A 19069-nucleotide genomic window follows, 5' to 3' on the forward strand; every position below is an offset into this window, starting at 1 on the left:
ATATTATAAACAAGGTGAATTTAGCGATCACAACGAAAACAGCCAAGACACATATTGAGCCCAGAAAATAAATGTTATTAGGGGCTGTAAATATAATAAGCCTTTGTCTAAAATGGACAACATTGTAACTAAGGAGATTTAAACTATATATACAGCCAGGGGACGTTCGGGACGAATCCCGATGGGCCGGTACTGAAGTGGGCCGGTCGGATAAGTCACTGCTCACCCCCCCCCCCCCGTCGACAATTTCCTCGCGGTATTTACTTGCGGCACCACCGAGGTGGGCCGCTTACTTGCGGTACCGAGGTGGGCCGGCGGTACCGAAGTGGGCCGGTCGAGAGTCCCGGGCTGATTTGTAGTCCCAGTCCGCCCCTACAGCGATTCTGCACTCGGTCAATCAGCTGCTTTTCATTTTTATTCCTGCTATATTCAATGAGTGATACAAATATTTTTTACCACAAGTTCTTAATAAAACTGACACTGTTGGACTCGGTACTAGTTGACTGCAACCAGAAATAAAATGAAGTACTTTACTGTGTACTTTGTGAGTAATCCTCTGTCAGAGTCCCCTCCATAGTACATAATGCATGTTTTTTGCTATCTTTGATGAATGATAAAAATAAAATGTTACCATTAGTTCTTAATGAAATTGATACGGTTTGACTTTGTATTAGTAAGCCTACTACTAACAATACATTGAAGTACTTTTACTGTGTATTTTTTGAGAAATACTCTGTCAAAGTCCCCTCCTGTGAACACAATCAAGCCACTTCTGCTAAGTTTGATGAGGGAATTCTTTTTTGTTGCCATTAGTTCTTCGTGAGATTGATCCTGTTGGACTCAGTACTACTGAAACTACCCCCACAAGTACTATGAAGTACTTATTGTGTACTTTTCCAGTAATCCTCTGTCAATGTCCCCTCCTGAGTACAAGAATGCATGTTTTTCTTTTAATAAGCGTTAAAAAACATTTCTTCCTGAGACTGATATTGTTGGACAGAGTATTTTAAGAGGATGGTAGACATGATATCAGCAATACTTCCAGTCAGTACTCCGGCAGCAGCATTTTCACACCTTGAAAAGTCTTTAGAGTCTGGCCTGGAATGGATAGCTGGTCACAAATATCCTTCAGCAAAGTAACACACTCTGTCACATGGTTGCCCTCTTATGATGCTGCTGTCTTTTAATATATAATTATTCCTCTGCCGCTAGTTCGTTCCTCGCAGATTCTTCAGTCTCATCAGCCTCATCCTTCCATCAGTCCCAGTTAACGCCTCCAGCCCACTTCCAGTATCTGACTCCATATGATATTGTCCTGATGCTGTAAGGGTGATGCCTCATGATCACAAAATGACCCCTCTAGAGTGCCAAGGACCTCATATTATGTCTGTCATTAATGTTACATCACCCATTAAATCACCCAAAAAATATTTTTTTCCCTCATCAAACTTAGAAGAAGTGGCTTGATTTTGTTCTCAGGAGGGGACTTTGACAGAGTATTTCTCAAAAAATACACAGTAAAAGTACTTCAATGTATTGTTAGTAGTAGGCTTACTAATACAAAGTCAAACCGTATCAATTTTATTAAGAACTAATGGTAACATTTTATTTTTGGGTCATTCCAGAATTGGAGGACATTTCATGTCCCCCATATAAAAAATCTAATAATCCATGCCCAAAAAGCTAAAACATGCACTTGTTGTGTTAAATATACTTGTCTTGAGACAAGATGCATATAAAGTTGTAGAAAAAGTGGTTTCAAAATATTATTTAAAATATCAAATAGCTCTCGAACACCCCCTAAAATTGCCCTTTTCTCTTGTCCCAGCTTCTTGGTGACCAACTTGCATGTCAACTATAACATTTAAAATAGGGTTTTTATTTACTTTTTTGGTATTATTCTATTGATATATGTGTCTTGTAATGGTAAAATCAATTTGTTAAATCATAAACACATTTTAAATAACAGTAATTTTGCACAGAAGGTGTGTCCCTCAACATGCGCGCAACCCTACCGAAACCTTTTTAGCTTGGCAGAGGAAGTGAAAAAACTGTTTGTCGCATGACACAGTGGAAAGGACATCAGCAAGCCATGTGCTACTACCATGGGTAGACCAAAACTAAGTCCTCTCTTTTATTTGTAATATATTTCCAATCTTGTCACTCTTGAAGGAGTGTGGCACTCATACAAACGCAACCCTGTTACTCAAATTATGAGACAAAAACGAATTAATTTCAAATGTATCTTTCTTTTGTTAAATATATATAAATATAAATATAATATAAAGTGTGTCCATTCCTTGACAATAGCATTACATTGTGCAGCTAGCATTAATTCCTGAGGTAAAAGCTCAAATTAGCATTGATTTTCAACCCTGTTACTTGCAACCCTGTTACTATAATTAGAGTAACAGGGTTGATTCTTCATTGGAAAATATACATTTGATGCCTTAGCTGGGCAAATCACTTTTTTTTATGGTTTATTATCTGTTTTTCCTAAATACATAACAACAAATAATAAAATGAAAGGTTCATTTTTCAAAAATGTTGGTGTCTAAATTGTCCTCCAATTCTGGAATGACCCTTTTATCATTCATCAAAGATAGCAAAAAACATGCATTATGTACTATGGAGGGGACTCTGACAGAGGATTACTCACAAAGTACACAGTAAAGTACTTCCTTTTATTTCTGGTAGCAGTCAACTAGTACCGAGTCCAACAGTATCAGTTTTATTCAGAACGTATGGTAAAAAATATTTGTATCACTCATTGAATATAGCAGGAAAGAAAATGAAGAGCAGCTGATTGACCGAGTGCAGAATCGCTGTATAGTTTAAATCTCCTTAGTTACAATGTTGTCTATTTTAGACAAAGGCTTATTATATTTACAGCCCTAAGAACATTCATTTTCTGGGCTCAATATGTGTCTTGGCTGTTTTCGTTGTGATCGCTAAATTCAGATGCTGGATCGCTAGAAACACCGCTGTCATGATCAGGCTGGCAAGAGCTGTTCCATGCTCTGCTCAACCTCCCGCCTTCCCAATGGACTCAGTAGTGCCCCCTGCTGCCGTGGAGCATGTGTGAGTGAGCATGTGTGACTGTGTATGAGCACAACCACGGCGGAATATTACTGCCAAAAGTCACGTGAGTGAGTCACGTGACTTTTGGCAGTAATATTCCGCCGTGAGAAGAAAAAGTTTTGTAGTTGTAAAAACAAGTTTTGTACTTGTAAAAAAAAGTGTTGTAGTTGTAAAAAAAAAGTTGTGTACTTGTAAAACCTATGCTGAATTTGTCTATGAAACATGATTTATTAGAATAATGGTATGTGTTTATTTGATAGATACGTTTTTTCTTTGCAAAACTAAATGCATTAGTTTGTAGATGGTGCTTTGTATTTGCAAACCACATTGTGTTTGTTAGTGAATCATGAGGCATTTGTAAAACCTGTTTAGTTTGTTTGTGGAGTTATGGCAGGAAATTAGCTCCATACAGATGACTTTACCCGCCTATGAGGCACTAGTGTCGGATGCATTTTCTACATTTTCACCCTCTTTTCTGGTTCTATAAAAACTTTACTCCAAGTTATAACAGTGCTTATACTCGAGTTATAAGACGTTGTTATATTTCGCTAACAGTCTGATACATGTAACGTCGGTATCGGCTGATTCTGATACGGGTGATCGGCCCCAAAAACCCTGATCGGAGCATCCCTACTGACAGACAACAACAAAAGCAGACTTACTGAACCTAAAATGTCCTTAGCAGACGTAATACTTTGGAAAACCACACTATGACTATAACTAAAAAAAGAAAAATATGTTTTAAATAAATCAAAGGAAACTTATCTTATAAAAACTAACACACTATATAAACTAAAACTATCATCTAAAACTTACTAAACTAAAACAACTAACTAAAACTATCAATCAAAACTTGTCTTAACTCACTGACTTACTATTAACTATAATAACTTTAAACTAAAAACTAACTAAAACCAATTTAACTAACACTAAAAACGAACTAACTAAACTAAAACAACTAACTAAAACTATCAATCAAAACTTGTCTGACTTACTATTAACTATAACAACTTAAAACTAAAAACGAACTAAAACCAATTTAAAGCTCCCATGTCATGCTTTTCCGGTTATTACCCGTCCCCTTGTGTGTTATGAAGGTTTTTATGCATGTAAACGGTGTGCAGAGTCAAAACCCTCAAAGTACACCCTGTAGCGAGTAAAACTCTAACACAGAAAATACCTCCCCAAAACGCCTCGTTGGAGATACGTCACTGCCCATTTGAGTCTTCCATTTAGTTCCGGGTACCGCCTGATGTCATGCGGTACCCGGAACGAAATGGACCAATCCCGAAGAGCTATGGCCACACCAGCAGCGTCGTGTTCCTCCTCCAGAGGTTCGAAGAACCGGCATTTCACAGACGAAAGCTTCCAAAACATTGCCCAGTTTGAGGCCGGATATGCACAGCTTGTTTGGACCGTTTGGAGCAGGGGAAGATCTGGGTATACAACCTGTAAGTTTGCATTGTTATTTGTGTATTTATCAAACAAGACTGTTTAAATGTGTAAACTGTGTTGGACTGCTAAGCCATTGACACAGTGCTAACTAAGTTGCTAGAGTTTCCATATATCAACTCTAATATCAGCAGATGGCCTTGCATACATGTATCTCATAGCAGGAGAATGTCTGCATTCACACACAAAATACCTATTGACAGTATACTCCGGGTGATTTGCCGGTCAGTCGCGAAACGTAATTACATTATAGCTGGCGTAGCGATCTAACACACGGAGCTAGAGCTAGTTTCGGTCAGAAAAACATTTTTGTGATGCTACGTTGCTAGCGTTTAAATATATCAACTACAATGTCAGCAGATGGCCTTACATGTTTGTCATAGCAGGAGAATGTCTGCAGTCACACACACGGAATACTCATACAGTATACTGTACTGTGATTTACCGTACATTGTGACCGTACATATACTGCATGTAGCTAACGAGGCTAGCTGTATGCTAGCGCAAAACAATGTATTCATGCAAGTTACATTGTATGACCGAACGTAGCAGAATACCCGTATACGATTGCAATTATAAACACGTTATTGCTAGCCTAATATGAACCACTAGCTTTTGTTCATAGTAGTTTTATTACACTGCATTATAGTTGCCTTTCCTCCAAGCTAACGTTCATATCGTGTTAGCTACCAAGGTAAACAAAGCTAGGTTAGCATATTAGCAGGCAAGCTGTTCATTACACAACTACTACTAACGAATCTAAAACAACTAAGTTTCTCTAATATTTTGTGATTTGCATTTGATTTCGTCCAGCCAGATCCTGGCGGACAATCCATGACGGGGAAGGGATTCTACTACTACTGAGGGTGCTAAAAGGCACTTCTACTACTACTGAGGCCTGTGCTAAAAGGCACCGCACCGACTGTGCGCAGGCAAGATGCGAGGAGGAGGAATGGATGATATACCGTGTATATATGTATATTTATGTTCATTTTGTACATTTCTAAAAATAAAGTTTAATGGAAATACTTAGTAGGCCTATCCTTTCTTCCCTGAATTCATATATAGCAAACCATGATTTGATTTCTCATCAAACAGTAGTAGTTTATAACGGGTAAAAATAACTTACTCTTTGTTATGAGAGTAGCTCGTAGGCCACAACGGAAAGACAAGGAGACATACACGAGTTTACAAAACCACGGCACATTTATTGTAGTAAATGCAGAGACAGGTGGTCGAGGGGAGAGGGTCGCTCAGTTCGTCCTTCTGCAGCCGCTTTGGAGAGAGACTCCGGGCCGCTGGGATTAATAGCACCGGCTACGGAGGTGTCCGTGATCGCGCTGATTACCCTCTTCAGCTCCACCCCACCGTAAGACAAAGGCCCTGAGGCCGTCACACTCTTCTATAACAACAGTTAAAAATATATATGTATATAAAATATACCGCTGTACCGACGCCATGATAAGACTGATGTTACGCTGAGAGCAGCCGGGAAAAGCACTGACATGGGCGCAGCCTCTCTGGTGGTTGACTAATCAGAACGAGTGGCCGAGCTGACCAATCGGAGCACACTAGGCTCACAGGGAGGGGGGGGCAAGAGCTCCAACGAGTCGTTTAGTGGAGAAAGTGAATACTGCTGAATACACATGCTTGACAGAGATGCTGTATGCGAAACCAATGTGAGTTTGGAAAATTGCACAGTATAAATCTATTTTAGTATACCTCAACAATGTAATTATGATCAGTGGAAATGGCCATGACATGGGCCCTTTAACTAACTAACACTGAAACTAAAACTTTGTGCCCACTGCTCTTAAGGCGACCCAGTTCTCGGTGGATTCGATAACGCTAAGCTTCTGCAGCGCGGTGCAGCATGCTGCGACGGTTTGGGAGGCGGGTGAGGCAGGAGTTTCACGGTGCCGATGGAAGGCATATCTTATAAAAATTAAACTATCAACTAAAACTTATCTTAATAACTCATTGAAAATGCACTAACTAATTATAAACTATAACTTATTAACTATAATAACTTTAATCTAAAACTTAACTAAAACCTAATTAACACTAAAAACGACCTAACTAAACTAAAACAACTAACTAAAACTATCAATCAAAACTTGTCTTAACTCACTGACTTACTATTAACTATAATAACTTTAAACTAAAAACTAACTAAAACTAATTTAACTAAATAACACTGAAACTAAAACTTTGTGCCCACTGCTCTTAAAGCGACACAGTTCTCGGTGGATCCGATAACTAATCTTCTGCAGCGCGGTGCAGGATGCTGCGGCAGTTTGGGAAGCGGGTGAGGCAGGAGTTTCACGGTGCCGGTGTGAGGCAGGGGGACGGTCTTTAGGATTTTTGGCAAACACTTGGACTTGATGAGGACGCGATTTGGCCGAGGTTTGTAGCCGGAGACAGCCTGGTCCCTGGCGGTTTCCTCAGCTGGGGATCGGGGTTGCTGCGGCGGTTTGGGAGGCGGGTGAGGCAGGAGTTTCACGGTGCCGGTGGGAGGCAGGGGGACGGTCTTTAGGATTTTTGGCAAACACTTGGACTTGATGAGGACGCGATTTGGCCGAGGTTTGTAGCCGGAGACAGCCTGGTCCCTGGCGGTTTCCTCAGCTGGGGATCGGGGTTTCTCGGAGATGGGGGGCAAGGGCTTCAGCTGGTTCATGTCTCCAGACCCCAAATTCCTGAGTTTCTCTTTAGTCTTCAAGTTGTCCATCTTCGGGGTCTTTTTCACTCTTAGGTTCTCCTCCTTCAGGTTGTCCAGGTACAGCCGTGGGAGCCAAAAGTACTGGTCGGCGAACTCCATTGCACTTACCCCAATAAAGACTTGCGTTTTTTCTCTGTTGACGAGTATGTCCTGGCAGCTCGCCTGGTTGAGTTTCAGCTTCACCTCCATATCCGCTCGTCTGTGCAGCTCTTTCCTCAGCGTCTCAATCAACCTGGCAATCTGCACCATCTGAACCTCGGCCTCACAGGTCTTATCTTGGAGTTTCTTATCCTTTTGATCAATAATTTCCTTGAGTTTCTTATCCTTTTGATCAATAATTTCCTTGAGTTTCTTATCCTTTTGATCAATAATTTCCTTGAGCTCAGATTGCTGCGCCTTGTCCTCACGCTGCTTTTGCAGGAGGAGGTTTCTCTCCGCCACCACTCCGTCAGCATGGGTGATCAGTTTGATGATTTCTTGGAAATGGGCGTTAGTTGCATGCTTCGTCTTCCCCTCTTGATTTTGGAGGAGGAGATTTCTCTCCGCCTCCACTCTGTCAGCATGGGTGATCGTCTGTGTTAGCGTCTTCTCCAGCTCCACGTTAACGGCCCTCAGTTTGATGATTTCTTGGAAATGGGCGTCAGTTGGATGCTTCATCTTCCTCTCTTGATTTTGGAGGTGGAGGTTTCTCTCCGCCTCCACTCCGTCAGCATGGGTGATCGTCTGCGTTAGCTTCTTCTCCAGCTCCACGTTAACGGCCCTCAGTTTGATGATTTCTTGGAAATGGGCGTCAGTTGCATGCTTCGTCTTCCTCTCTTGATTTTGGAGTTTAATCTCCAGGTCACGCATCTTCTTCACTTCGAACTCCATGTGTTTCGCCTCTTCTTCGTGCGTTTCTGCTGCCTTGATGAGGACTCTGTTTTCTTCCCGCACTATTTCCATGTCGACTTCCTGGTTTGCATACTTATTTTCCCACCCCACTATTCTATGCTGCAAGTGCACTACCGTTTTATTAACGGCCCTCAGTTTGATGATTTCTTGGAATTGGGCGTCAGTTGCATGCTTCGTCTTCCTCTCTTGATTTTGGAGGAGGAGGTTTCTCTCCGCCACCACTCCATCAGCATGGGTGATCGTCTGCGTTAGCTTCTTCTCCAGCTCCACGTTAACGGCCCTCAGTTTGATGATTTCTTGGAAATGGGCGTCAGTTGCATGCTTCATCTTCCTCTCTTGATTTTGGAGGAGGAGGTTTCTCTCCGCCACCACTCCATCAGCATGGGTGATCGTCTGCGTTAGCGTCTTCTCCAGCTCCACGTTAACGGCCCTCAGTTTGATGATTTCTTGGAAATGGGCGTCAGTTGCATGCTTCGTCTTCCTCTCTTGATTTTGGAGGAGGAGGTTTCTCTCCGCCACCACTCCATCAGCATGGGTGATCGTCTGCGTTAGCTTCTTCTCCAGCTCCACGTTAACGGCCCTCAGTTTGATGATTTCTTGGAAATGGGCGTCAGTTGCATGCTTCGTCTTCCTCTCTTGATTTTGGAGTTTAATCTCCAGGTCACGCATCTTCTTCAATTCGAACTCCATGTGTTTCGCCTCTTCTTCGTGCGTTTCTGCTGCCTTGATGAGGACTCTGTTTTCTTCCCGCACTATTTTCATGTCGACTTCCTGGTTTGCATACTTATTTTCCCACCCCACTATTCTATGCTGCAAGTGCACTACCGGTTTTTTAAAATCCTGTATTGTGCTGTTGTTAACATCGTCCTGTCTTCTCTGTTTCTTCTGCTCCTCTGACAGTCTCTCACACTCCCTTGTCAATGCCTTCACTTTTCCACAGTAAGGTTTCAGAGTCTCACAGTTTAGTTTGTATTTGAATGCAGACTCATTAGAGTTTTTTTCCTCCTTCTCAACGGCTGCCATATCCTTGTCTTTCTTCCTAATAACCTCTCCCAGCTCTTCAATTTTTTTGATGCTGAAGTTTTTATGGCCGGCCAGCTCCTCCACATCATGAGACAGTTTCTCCACCAGCATGTTCAGCCTCCTGTTCTCCTTTGAATGGTTTCCAAAGTGTTCTGCTTCTTTCTCCTTCTCTTGGCGGAGAGACTTCTCCACACTGAATTTGTTCTTATACTCCAGATACTTTCCTTTGTGGACAGCGTTCTCGTCAGTGACTTTCTTCACACTCGCTATGACACCTTTTAGATTCCGGTTTTCAACTTTCGACTTGTCCAGTTCCTCTCTCATTGTTTGTAATGCGCGCGTCGGATTTTGGACAGTACACTTCAGGTCAGCTTTCTTCTTCTCCTCTTTCTTCAGATTAAACTCATCTGTAACCATGGAAGAGATCTTCCTTTTATGCTCTGCGTTCTGGTTCATCAGATGTTTCTCATTGATTTTGTACCTGTCTATCTCCTCCTGCTGGGCAACAATCCTGGCTTCACGGTCGTTGGAAGGCTTCATTGTGACTTTATGTGAGAGGAAATGATCCTGTGTTTGGTAAATCAGTCTTCGCCGGTGTTTCTGTGTGTATTTTCTGTTAAACTGAAGAAGAATCTCACTTCACCTCGGGCTGCAACTTTTAGTCCGTGATGTCATCGCATTCCGAGGCTTTGAAGATCACCATGGTTGCAATGGCTCGCAGTATGTGATGTCATCACATACTATCATGACATCACTGTCCCTTCATTAGTGGAATGCTGTTTACAGCATTCCACTAATGAATATTCAGCCTTTTCAGCACATGATGGGAAACTTTCAACTTTTTCAAAATATGTTATACTTTTTGAAATATTCAGCTTTGTTTTTTTTTACTTTACATTTATTTTTCATACATAACATCAATAGAACATACATGGAGATGCTTACTTAACTGCAGCTGTTGTACACCAGGATTAATCATTCATGCCCTCCTTGGGCACCAAAAGGACATGCAGTTTCTTAATGTTATCAATTTCTATATTGTGCAAACATTATCAACATATTACAGACATTATCACTCCCCCTCATCGGAAACATGATCGCACAATACCTGAACCATTATGATAGTAAGAACTAGTGCTTTACCATCCAGATCAGGGATGGGCAACTTTGATGGTGGTGGGGGCCACATAATTGATGTACCGGCCACCAGGGGGCCGCAGATTCACTTGGCACACACACACATACAAATTCCATGTATTGTATGTAATTATTAACAAATATACTAAGTCTGACATCTTCATTGACATTTTACAATCTTGCAGGGAACATCCTCTAATAAGCTCACTAAACAAATATCAGTTCACAGAAATGTTATTTAGTTTTTACAAGTGGCATGTTTCTATTGAACAGGTTATTTAACAGTGGAATAAAACTATTTAAAACTAAATGTGTGTGCATTGAGATTAACCATTAAGATGACATAAACATGAAGTCATGAACACTAACCCAGACATTAGTTGTCTAACTTCAGGGTATATGCAGGAATTCTGAAGTCAAATGTAATACCTTTTAAGACCTTTTTTACAGGTTACATAGGCGACACACTTTAGCCTATCTCATATTTACTACAGTATTGATTGTAAGATAGCACAACTAAATAGTTTGTGATAACTCCTTATCATAATTCAGATAGAACAAAGCACAAGAGAATGAATTGTGTGACCAACCCAATGCAAGGTTTATTAGAAAAAGAAACCATTATGGTGCGTTCACACCGGACGCGATGAGATGTTTGGGGGCGGCGCGATTACATGTAAAGTCAATGCAGAGACGCGGACAGAACCAGAAAACCAAAACATCAACCGTTAGCTGTTAGCACACAGCTCCTCATATCTGTTCAGAAACTAGACAAAAGTTAAACAAGTACAAACCACAGACAGTCTGTGTCATGGCGAATACAGTCGCTGCTTTATTTATGTCTGTATGACATTGTTGTGAGCAGTGGCGTTTTTATATGTACAAAAGTGGTAGGGCACAAAAAACTTAGATGTCTATATATAAGCTTCTGCAGTGACGTGCAGTGAGGTTCATGGCTGGTGAGGCACTGGCACTGACTCTTCAGGTTTACAAATATTATATTTTGACCTAAACCAAAATATAATATTATTTTCAAAAGCTTTTTTTGTCTGATGCTTCGATTAATTTTAAACAGACAGTTCAACAAAAGGATACCCAAAAAATGTAATTTTATCATTTAAATATTGAATTGTTCTCTCTTAGTAAGATCCCATTTTCAATAAAATTGCGGTCTGACCTTGACTTGAAGATGAAGTCCATTTGCCTATCCTTCTGGACAAAAAATTCTATAACTTTTTTGTAAAAGTCCTCCTTATCTTCTTGTAGTTTCAAAAGTCTATCATAAATCTAATCGATAGATATTATCCGGCTGAACAAAACGTGCATTTATCTAACAGGTATGTTTCCCACAGATCTTATTTCGAGCTATTTTCTAAAATCCTATGGAGAAACCTCATTGCTTTTTTGCAGCTTACTTCCTGGTTTTAGGACGCGTCACTGCAGCTCCTCTTCACACAGCACACTTTTCGCGGCACACGTACTTACAGCCAATCAGCTCTGAATGATGTGAGATGACGTATGGTGGGGATGGCAGCTCTGTGCCCCTATGGTCTTTTTTTTTTTGCCACACACATTACATTGAAAAATACTCTGAGCATGCGCAGTGTAGTTTTTAGAGTCACCGTTCACTTTGACAGTGAGTGGGTGGGGCATGGTCAGGTTTTGTCCCAAATGGCTCAAAACGGCACTGTAGACACTAATTAGAAGAACACAGACTAAAACAGCAATGTACAGACGAATCAGATGATTAAACATGACCTTAAAATATATTTTATATATTTTTTAATTTCTTTTTTTGCATCTCTTTGCATTTTTTGTAATAATTATGTGTAATACTTTCTGCTGACACTAGGTGGGGCTGTGCCCCTAATGACCAGTCGCCACTGGTTGTGAGTGTGGACGATCGGAGCATATATAACATTCGCTTAGCGTGATCGATCCGATATCCATTCAGAAAACAAGCATTTTAAAAGGTTTTTCGCCTGCCGTCTTGTCTGCAGACCGGTATCAGTATGTTGTTACTTCGGCATGATTTTGAAACGTGTATTACAATTAAATCACGGTAAAATATGTTCATTTTGTTGTAGTTGTAACCAGTGGCGACTGGTCATTAGGGGCAGGTGGGGCACAGCCCCACCTAGTGTCAGCAGAAAGTATTACAAATAATGATTACAAAAATGCAAAAAAATAAATAAAAAAATATATAAAATATATTTTAAGATCATGTTTAATCATCTGATTCGTCTGTACATTGCTGTTTTAGTATGTGTTCTTCTAATTAGTGTGTCTACAGTCACAGTGTGTGCCTATTGAGCTGTTTAGAGCCATGTGGGACAAAACCTGATTATGCCCCTCCCTCTCGCTGTGAAGTCAACGGTGACTGTAAAAACTACACTGCGCATGCTCAGAGTATTTTGTAATGAAATGTGTGTGGCAAAAAAATAATGACCAGAGGGGCATGGAGCTACCATCCCCACCATACGTCATCTCAAATCATTCAGAGCTGATTGGCTGTAAGTACGTGTGCCGCGAAAAGTGTGGTGTGTGAAGAGGAGACGAGAGAGCTGCAGTGACGCGTCCTAAAACCAGGAAGTAAGCTGCGCATGGCTTCCCTCGACAAAAAAGCAATGAGATTTCTCCAGAGGATTTTAGAAAATAACTGGAAATAAGATCTGTGGGAAACGTACCTGTTAGATAAATGCACGTTTTGATCAGCCGGATAACATCCACATGTCTACCCTACTTTTATAATTTTTTTATCATAAATCTATGGATTAGATTTATGATAGACTTTTGAAACTACAAGAACATAAGGAGGACTTTTACAAAAAAGTTATAGACATTTTTGTCCAGAAGGATAGGCAAATGGACTTCATCTTCAAGTCAAGGTAAGACCGCAATTTGATTGAAAATGGGATCTTACTAAGAGAGAACAATTCAATATTTAAATGATAAAATTACATTTTTTGGGTATCCTTTTGTTGAACTGTCTGTTTAAAATTAATCGAAGCATCAGACAAAAAAAGCTTTTGAAAATAATATTATATTTTGGTTTAGGTCAAAATATAATATTTGTAAACCTGAAGAGTCAGTGCCAGTGCCTCACCAGCCATGAACCTCACTGCACGTCACTGCAGAAGCTTATATATAGACATCTACGTTTTTTGTGCCCCACCACTTTTGTACATATAAAAACGCCACTGGTTGTAACCCCCTAGCCAGCGAGTCTTGTTTGAATGATGCGAGTAAAAAAAGAAACAGAAACTCGAGCGTTTTGAGCGATAAGAGCGATTAGAGCGAAGCAAATATTTGCATCGCGTCCGGTGTGAACGCAGCATTAGAAAGTAGTATTTGATTTAGGCATTGTTTCAAAGAGAAAGACTACTGAAGCCTCCTCCAACGGGATGCCATAAATAAACTACACAGAATCACACTACACAACTACGCAATTATTAAATGCAGGCACACTTTAGAATACAACCTCTTGGAGCATGTATATACTTATTGAAAACAAGCTACAAAATGTAATACCTTGGAAAATGCCGTTTAATACTTTTTAATAGCCTTAATTTTCGCTAAATTGATTGATCAACTTTTAATACTATTTAAGACCCCGCGGACACCCTGAACTTGAACCTAATGCTGAGTTCACACCGGACGCGATGCGAATATTCGCTTCGCTCTAATCGCTCCTATCGCATCGCTCTAAACGCTGGAGTTTCACCGCGGCTGCCAGCTGTGTTTACTCGCATAATTCAAACAAGACGCGCTGGCTCGGGAGCTACAACTACAACAAAATGAACATATTTTACCGTGATTAAATTGTAATACACGTTTCTAAATGATGCCGAAGTAACAACATACTGATAGCGGTTAGTAAAAACCATGAATTAATGCTTGACAAGTCTGCAGACAAGACGGCAGGCGAAAATCTTTTAAAATGCTTGTTTTCTGAATGAAGATCGGGTCGACCAGGCTAAGCTAACATTGTATATGCTCATTCCACACTCATAACAACGGCCGACAGACATAAATAAACCAGCGACTGTATTCGCCATGGCACAGACAGTCTGTGGTTTGTACTTGTTTAACTTTTGTCCAGTTTCTGAACAGATATGAGGAGCTGTGAGCTCTGTGTGCTAACTGCTAACAGCTAACGGCTGATGTTGTGTGGTTGAACGTCAGTGACGGCAGGCTGAGATCCTCACCGCTGATTGGCTTCCTCGAGAACGCGTCACGTGAATTTTACGCTCGAGTTGAAAAAATGGAACTCTCGCGTTTAGCGCGGCACCGTTCAATCGCGTGATTCGCGCCGCGCAGGGGCGTCGCCTGGACCTGGAAACATTCGGGGCTGAGCCCACAGTGGCGGTGTAGGTACCAGAATCTGTTCGGGGTTCGTTACGCTTACCAATGACGTCACGCATTGGCTGTACAGCAACATATAGGTGTGTCGTGTGTGTACAGAGTTATAAAGGTTGGTATAAAATCCTTGTTAAATCGGAGAATTAATTCGGGTTACGCCAGAGGTGGCGATATATGCTCCAAGTGGAAGCGATTCGCCATTAAATAAAAGAAGAAGAAGAATTACGCCATCTGGTGTCACAAACAAACGTGTGCCTGCATTAGCTTTGTTACGGCAATGGATTGTGGGAGATTCTCATAACATGTGAGGATCTCTCGAGGGTAAGGTGCCTGTGTTATTTTGGTGGACAAAATGTATGTTTTTATTTTATAAGGACTAGAACGTTTTGTTGTGTTTGTTTAGTTTAATGTTAATCGTTTAATGCTCACACAGCAGCATGTTTTTTGTGTGTTTGGCTATTGGTTTTATATGATTTATCAACGTGATCATCAATAGCTAATCTGAGCTAATAAGCTAATGGGAGAGCTGCTCCACACGATTTACTGCCTGCACCAAGTCAATTGTTTCTTTCTGCAGGTATTTGTGCAGGCCCTGAGTGGTTGAGAGCAGTGTCTGGAACAGGACAAGCATGTAGATGGTACTGCATTTGCAAAACTTGCTTTCCAGCCCCTTTGCCAGAGGGGCTGAAAGGCTCCCTAAAGTCTTGATCAAAGCAGGGAGGTTTGTGACATGCCCAGCGAACAAGTTATTTGTCCCCTACCTCTAGCTGTTTCTGAAATGTTTGCAATCTCTAATGGTGGAGAAGAAAGAGTAGAGACACTCCAGGAGATCAACGCAGGTATGTGAGTTTTGTACACCAGTTTTTTTAAGTTTAATGTTTCACATTGCTTATGAAAAATATACTACCACTATACGATCACTGATGTTTTGTTGTTGACTGGACACTTATTTTTTTAAAGAGATGGCATGTGAGGATCTCTTAAGCAATGAAGCTCACGTGTCCTTTTTATATGCTGTCCATTGAAATGCAGGAAAGTAGTCACCAACTGTGAGTGATCTGTTGCCGAGGGGACACTACACCGGAGTTACATAAGCAGAGGTAAAGTACTATTTTGGGGGGAACTCCCCCAGGAAGATTTTTTTTAAATATTGAAGTTAAAAGCATCAATCTGGTGCACTTTGAGAGCAACATTAAGACACCCATATGTAAAAAAAAATCAAAGAATCAGAATCAGAAACAGGTTTATTATTTAAAAACACTTGATTTTCCAATTAAATCATAAACTATGTCAAATTATTAGAAGTTGTTAGTAATTAGATTTAAACTGAAAAAAGGGATGGAAGGAGGAAATAATAATCCCTCCTCACTTGCTGCTTCCCTCATCACTTGCTTCCTTCATCACTTGCTGCTTCCCTCATCACTTGCTTCCTTCATCACTTGCTTCCTTCATCACTTGCTTCCTTCATCACTTGCTTCCTTCATCACTTGCTGCTTCCCTCATCACTTGCTTCCTTCATCACTTGCTTCCTTCATCACTTGCTGCTTCCCTCATCACTTGCTTCCTTCCTCACTTGCTGCTTCCCTCATCACTTGCTTCCTTCCTCACTTGCTGCTTCCCTCATCACTTGCTGCTTCCTTCCTCACTTGCTTCTTCCTTCATCACTTGCTTCCTTCCTCACTTGCTGCTTCCTTCATCACTTGCTTGCTTCCTTCATCACTTGCTTCCTTCATCACTTGCTTGCTTCCTCACTTGCTGCTTCCTTCATCACTTGCTTCCTTCCTCACTTGCTTCTTCCTTCATCACTTGCTTGCTTCCCTCATCACTTACTTCCTTCATCACTTGCTTGCTTCCCTCATCACTTGCTGCTTCCCTCATCACTTGCTTCCTTCCTCACTTGCTGCTTCCCACATCACTTGCTTCCTTCATCACTTGCTTGCTTCCTTCATCACTTGCTTGCTTCCCTCATCACTTGCTTCCTTCATCACTTGTTGCTTCCTTCATCACTTGCTTGCTTCCCTCATCACTTGCTTCCTTCCTCACTTGCTGCTTCCCTCATCACTTGCTGCTTCCTTCCTCACTTGCTTCATCACTTGCTTCCTTCCTCACTTGCTGCTTCCTTCATCACTTGCTTCCTTCCTCACTTGCTTCTTCCTTCATCACTTGCTTGCTTCCTTCATCACTTGCTGCTTCCTTCATCACTTGCTTCCTTCATCACTTGCTGCTTCCCTCATCACTTGCTTCCTTCCTCACTTGCCGCTTCCCTCATCACTTGCTGCTTCCTTCCTCACTTGCTTGCTTCCTTCATCACTTGCTGCTTCCTTCATCACTTGCTTGCTTCCTCACTTGCTGCTTCCTTCATCACTTGCTTGCTTCCTTCATCACTTGCTGCTTCCTTCATCACTTGCTTCATCACTTGCTGCTTCCTTCATCACTTGCTTCCTTCCTCACTTGCTGCTTCCCTCATCACTTGCTGCTTCCTTCCTCACTTGCTTCATCACTTGCTTCCTTCCTCACTTGCTGCTTCCTTCATCACTTGCTTCCTTCCTCACTTGCTTCTTCCTTCATCACTTGCTTGCTTCCCTCCTCACTTGCTGCTTCCCTCATCACTTGCTTCCTTCATCACTTGCTTCCTTCATCACTTGCTGCTTCCCTCATCACTTGCTTCCTTCCTCACTTGCTGCTTCCCTCATCACTTGCTGCTTCCTTCCTCACTTGCTGCTTCCTTCATCACTTGCTTCCTTCCTCACTTGCTTCTTCCTTCATCACTTGCTTGCTTCCCTCATCACTTGCTTCCTTCATCACTTGCTTGCTTCCCTCATCACTTGCTGCTTCCCTCATCACTTGCTTCCTTCCTCGCTTGCTGCTTCCTTCCTCACTTGCTTGCTTCCTTCATCACTTGCTTGCTTCCCTCATCACTTGCTTCCCTCATCACTTGCTTCCCACATCACTTGCTTCCTTCATCACTTGCTTGCTTCCTTCATCACTTGCTTGCTTCCTTCATCACTTGCTTGCTTCCCTCATCACTTGCTTCCCTCATCACTTGCTTCCTTCATCACTTGCTGCTTCCTTCATCACATTACCTTTCATTTGCTTCGTTTTTTCTCCCCATCATCACTCGCTGTCTTCACACTCTTTATTGTTTTGTAGGTGGAAGTGTTAGGCTAAATCGCCTTGGTTTGACCTTCGCAAATCGGTCGACGACCTCCCCATGGGCCACATTAGCCAAGACCTCCTTCTCAATGGAAATGATGGCCAAATGACTAAGCCTCACCTGGCCCATTGTACTTCTCAGCCAAGTGTGTAGCCTTCGCAAGGCACTGAAGGACCTTTCACAACTGCAGCTGGTGACTGGGATTGTCAAAGCAGCTTGGAAGATGGCCTTAAGAGAGGGGAACATATCCTCATCCAAAAGGCAAAATACACTTTGGATACTTGGCATGTCTTTCTCTATCCTGGCAAGGTATTGTCTTGCAACAACAACCTCTTCAGTTTGTAAGTGGATGCTGTAATGTTGTGCAAGATTTTTGAGTGCCTCTTCATTCAGGAAATTCTCAGAAGCAGGGTGACATGCCTGTATGCCAATTAATATTTTTTCCCCAACTCCAGAAAACCTGTTTTGAAGCTCCTCCAGCATTCTGTCGAGAACTGGAAAGAAGATTCTCCCCCTCAAGTCATCTCCTGTAGTCAGGTCTGACCTTGCTCCACATGATGCCTCGACTACAAAGTCTTCCATGTTTCTACGCTTCTTCCTCTGTGTCGCAGTTTCGGGAATCTCAAGATCATTGCACAGGGCCTTGGTCTTGTCATAGACCTCATGTGCTTTCTCGTCACTTCGGTAACTTTTCAGTGCGTTCTCAACTGCTGTTTTGTAATTTACTGCCTGCACCAAGTCAATTGTTTCTTTCTGCAGGTATTTGTGCAGGCCCTGAGTGGTTGAGAGCAGTGTCTGGAACAGGACAAGCATGTAGATGGTACTGAATTTGGATAGCTTGCTTTCCAGTCCCTTTGCCAGAGGGGCTGAAAGGCTCCCTAAAGTCTGGATCAAAGCAGGTAGGTTTTTTAGGGTTGCATTCACAGACTCAATTTGACATGCCCAGCGAGTGTGCGACAGCTGAACAAGTTGTTTGTCCCCTACCTCTAGCTGTTTCTGAAATGTTTCCAATCTCTGATGGTGGATAAGAGATGTGGAGAAGAAAGAGTAGAGACACTCCAGGAGATCAAAGAACTCACGTGCCTCTGGGATGGCTTTGCAAGTGGCGCAAAGGACAAGATTGAGTTCATGGGCATAGCAGTGAACATAAAGTGCTTCTGGATGCTTCTCTCTAAACCGAGCTTGTACACCTCTCACTTTTCCACTCATAACAGCAGCACCATCATAACTCTGGGCAACACATTTAAGAT

General features: G+C 41.8%; 1 long non-coding RNA gene across 1 annotated transcript; it reads left to right on the forward strand.

The window, feature by feature from the left end:
• The first annotated feature begins 15397 nt into the window (after positions 1-15397).
• Positions 15398-18128, forward strand: LOC117497895. Its single transcript, XR_004557505.1, has 3 exons — positions 15398-15504; positions 15698-15765; positions 17816-18128. It is a non-coding gene; the product is annotated as an uncharacterized LOC117497895 (long non-coding RNA).
• The last annotated feature ends 941 nt before the right edge of the window (positions 18129-19069 follow it).

Source organism: Trematomus bernacchii, unplaced genomic scaffold, assembly GCF_902827165.1.
Source record: "Trematomus bernacchii unplaced genomic scaffold, fTreBer1.1, whole genome shotgun sequence".
NCBI lineage: Eukaryota > Metazoa > Chordata > Actinopteri > Perciformes > Nototheniidae > Trematomus > Trematomus bernacchii.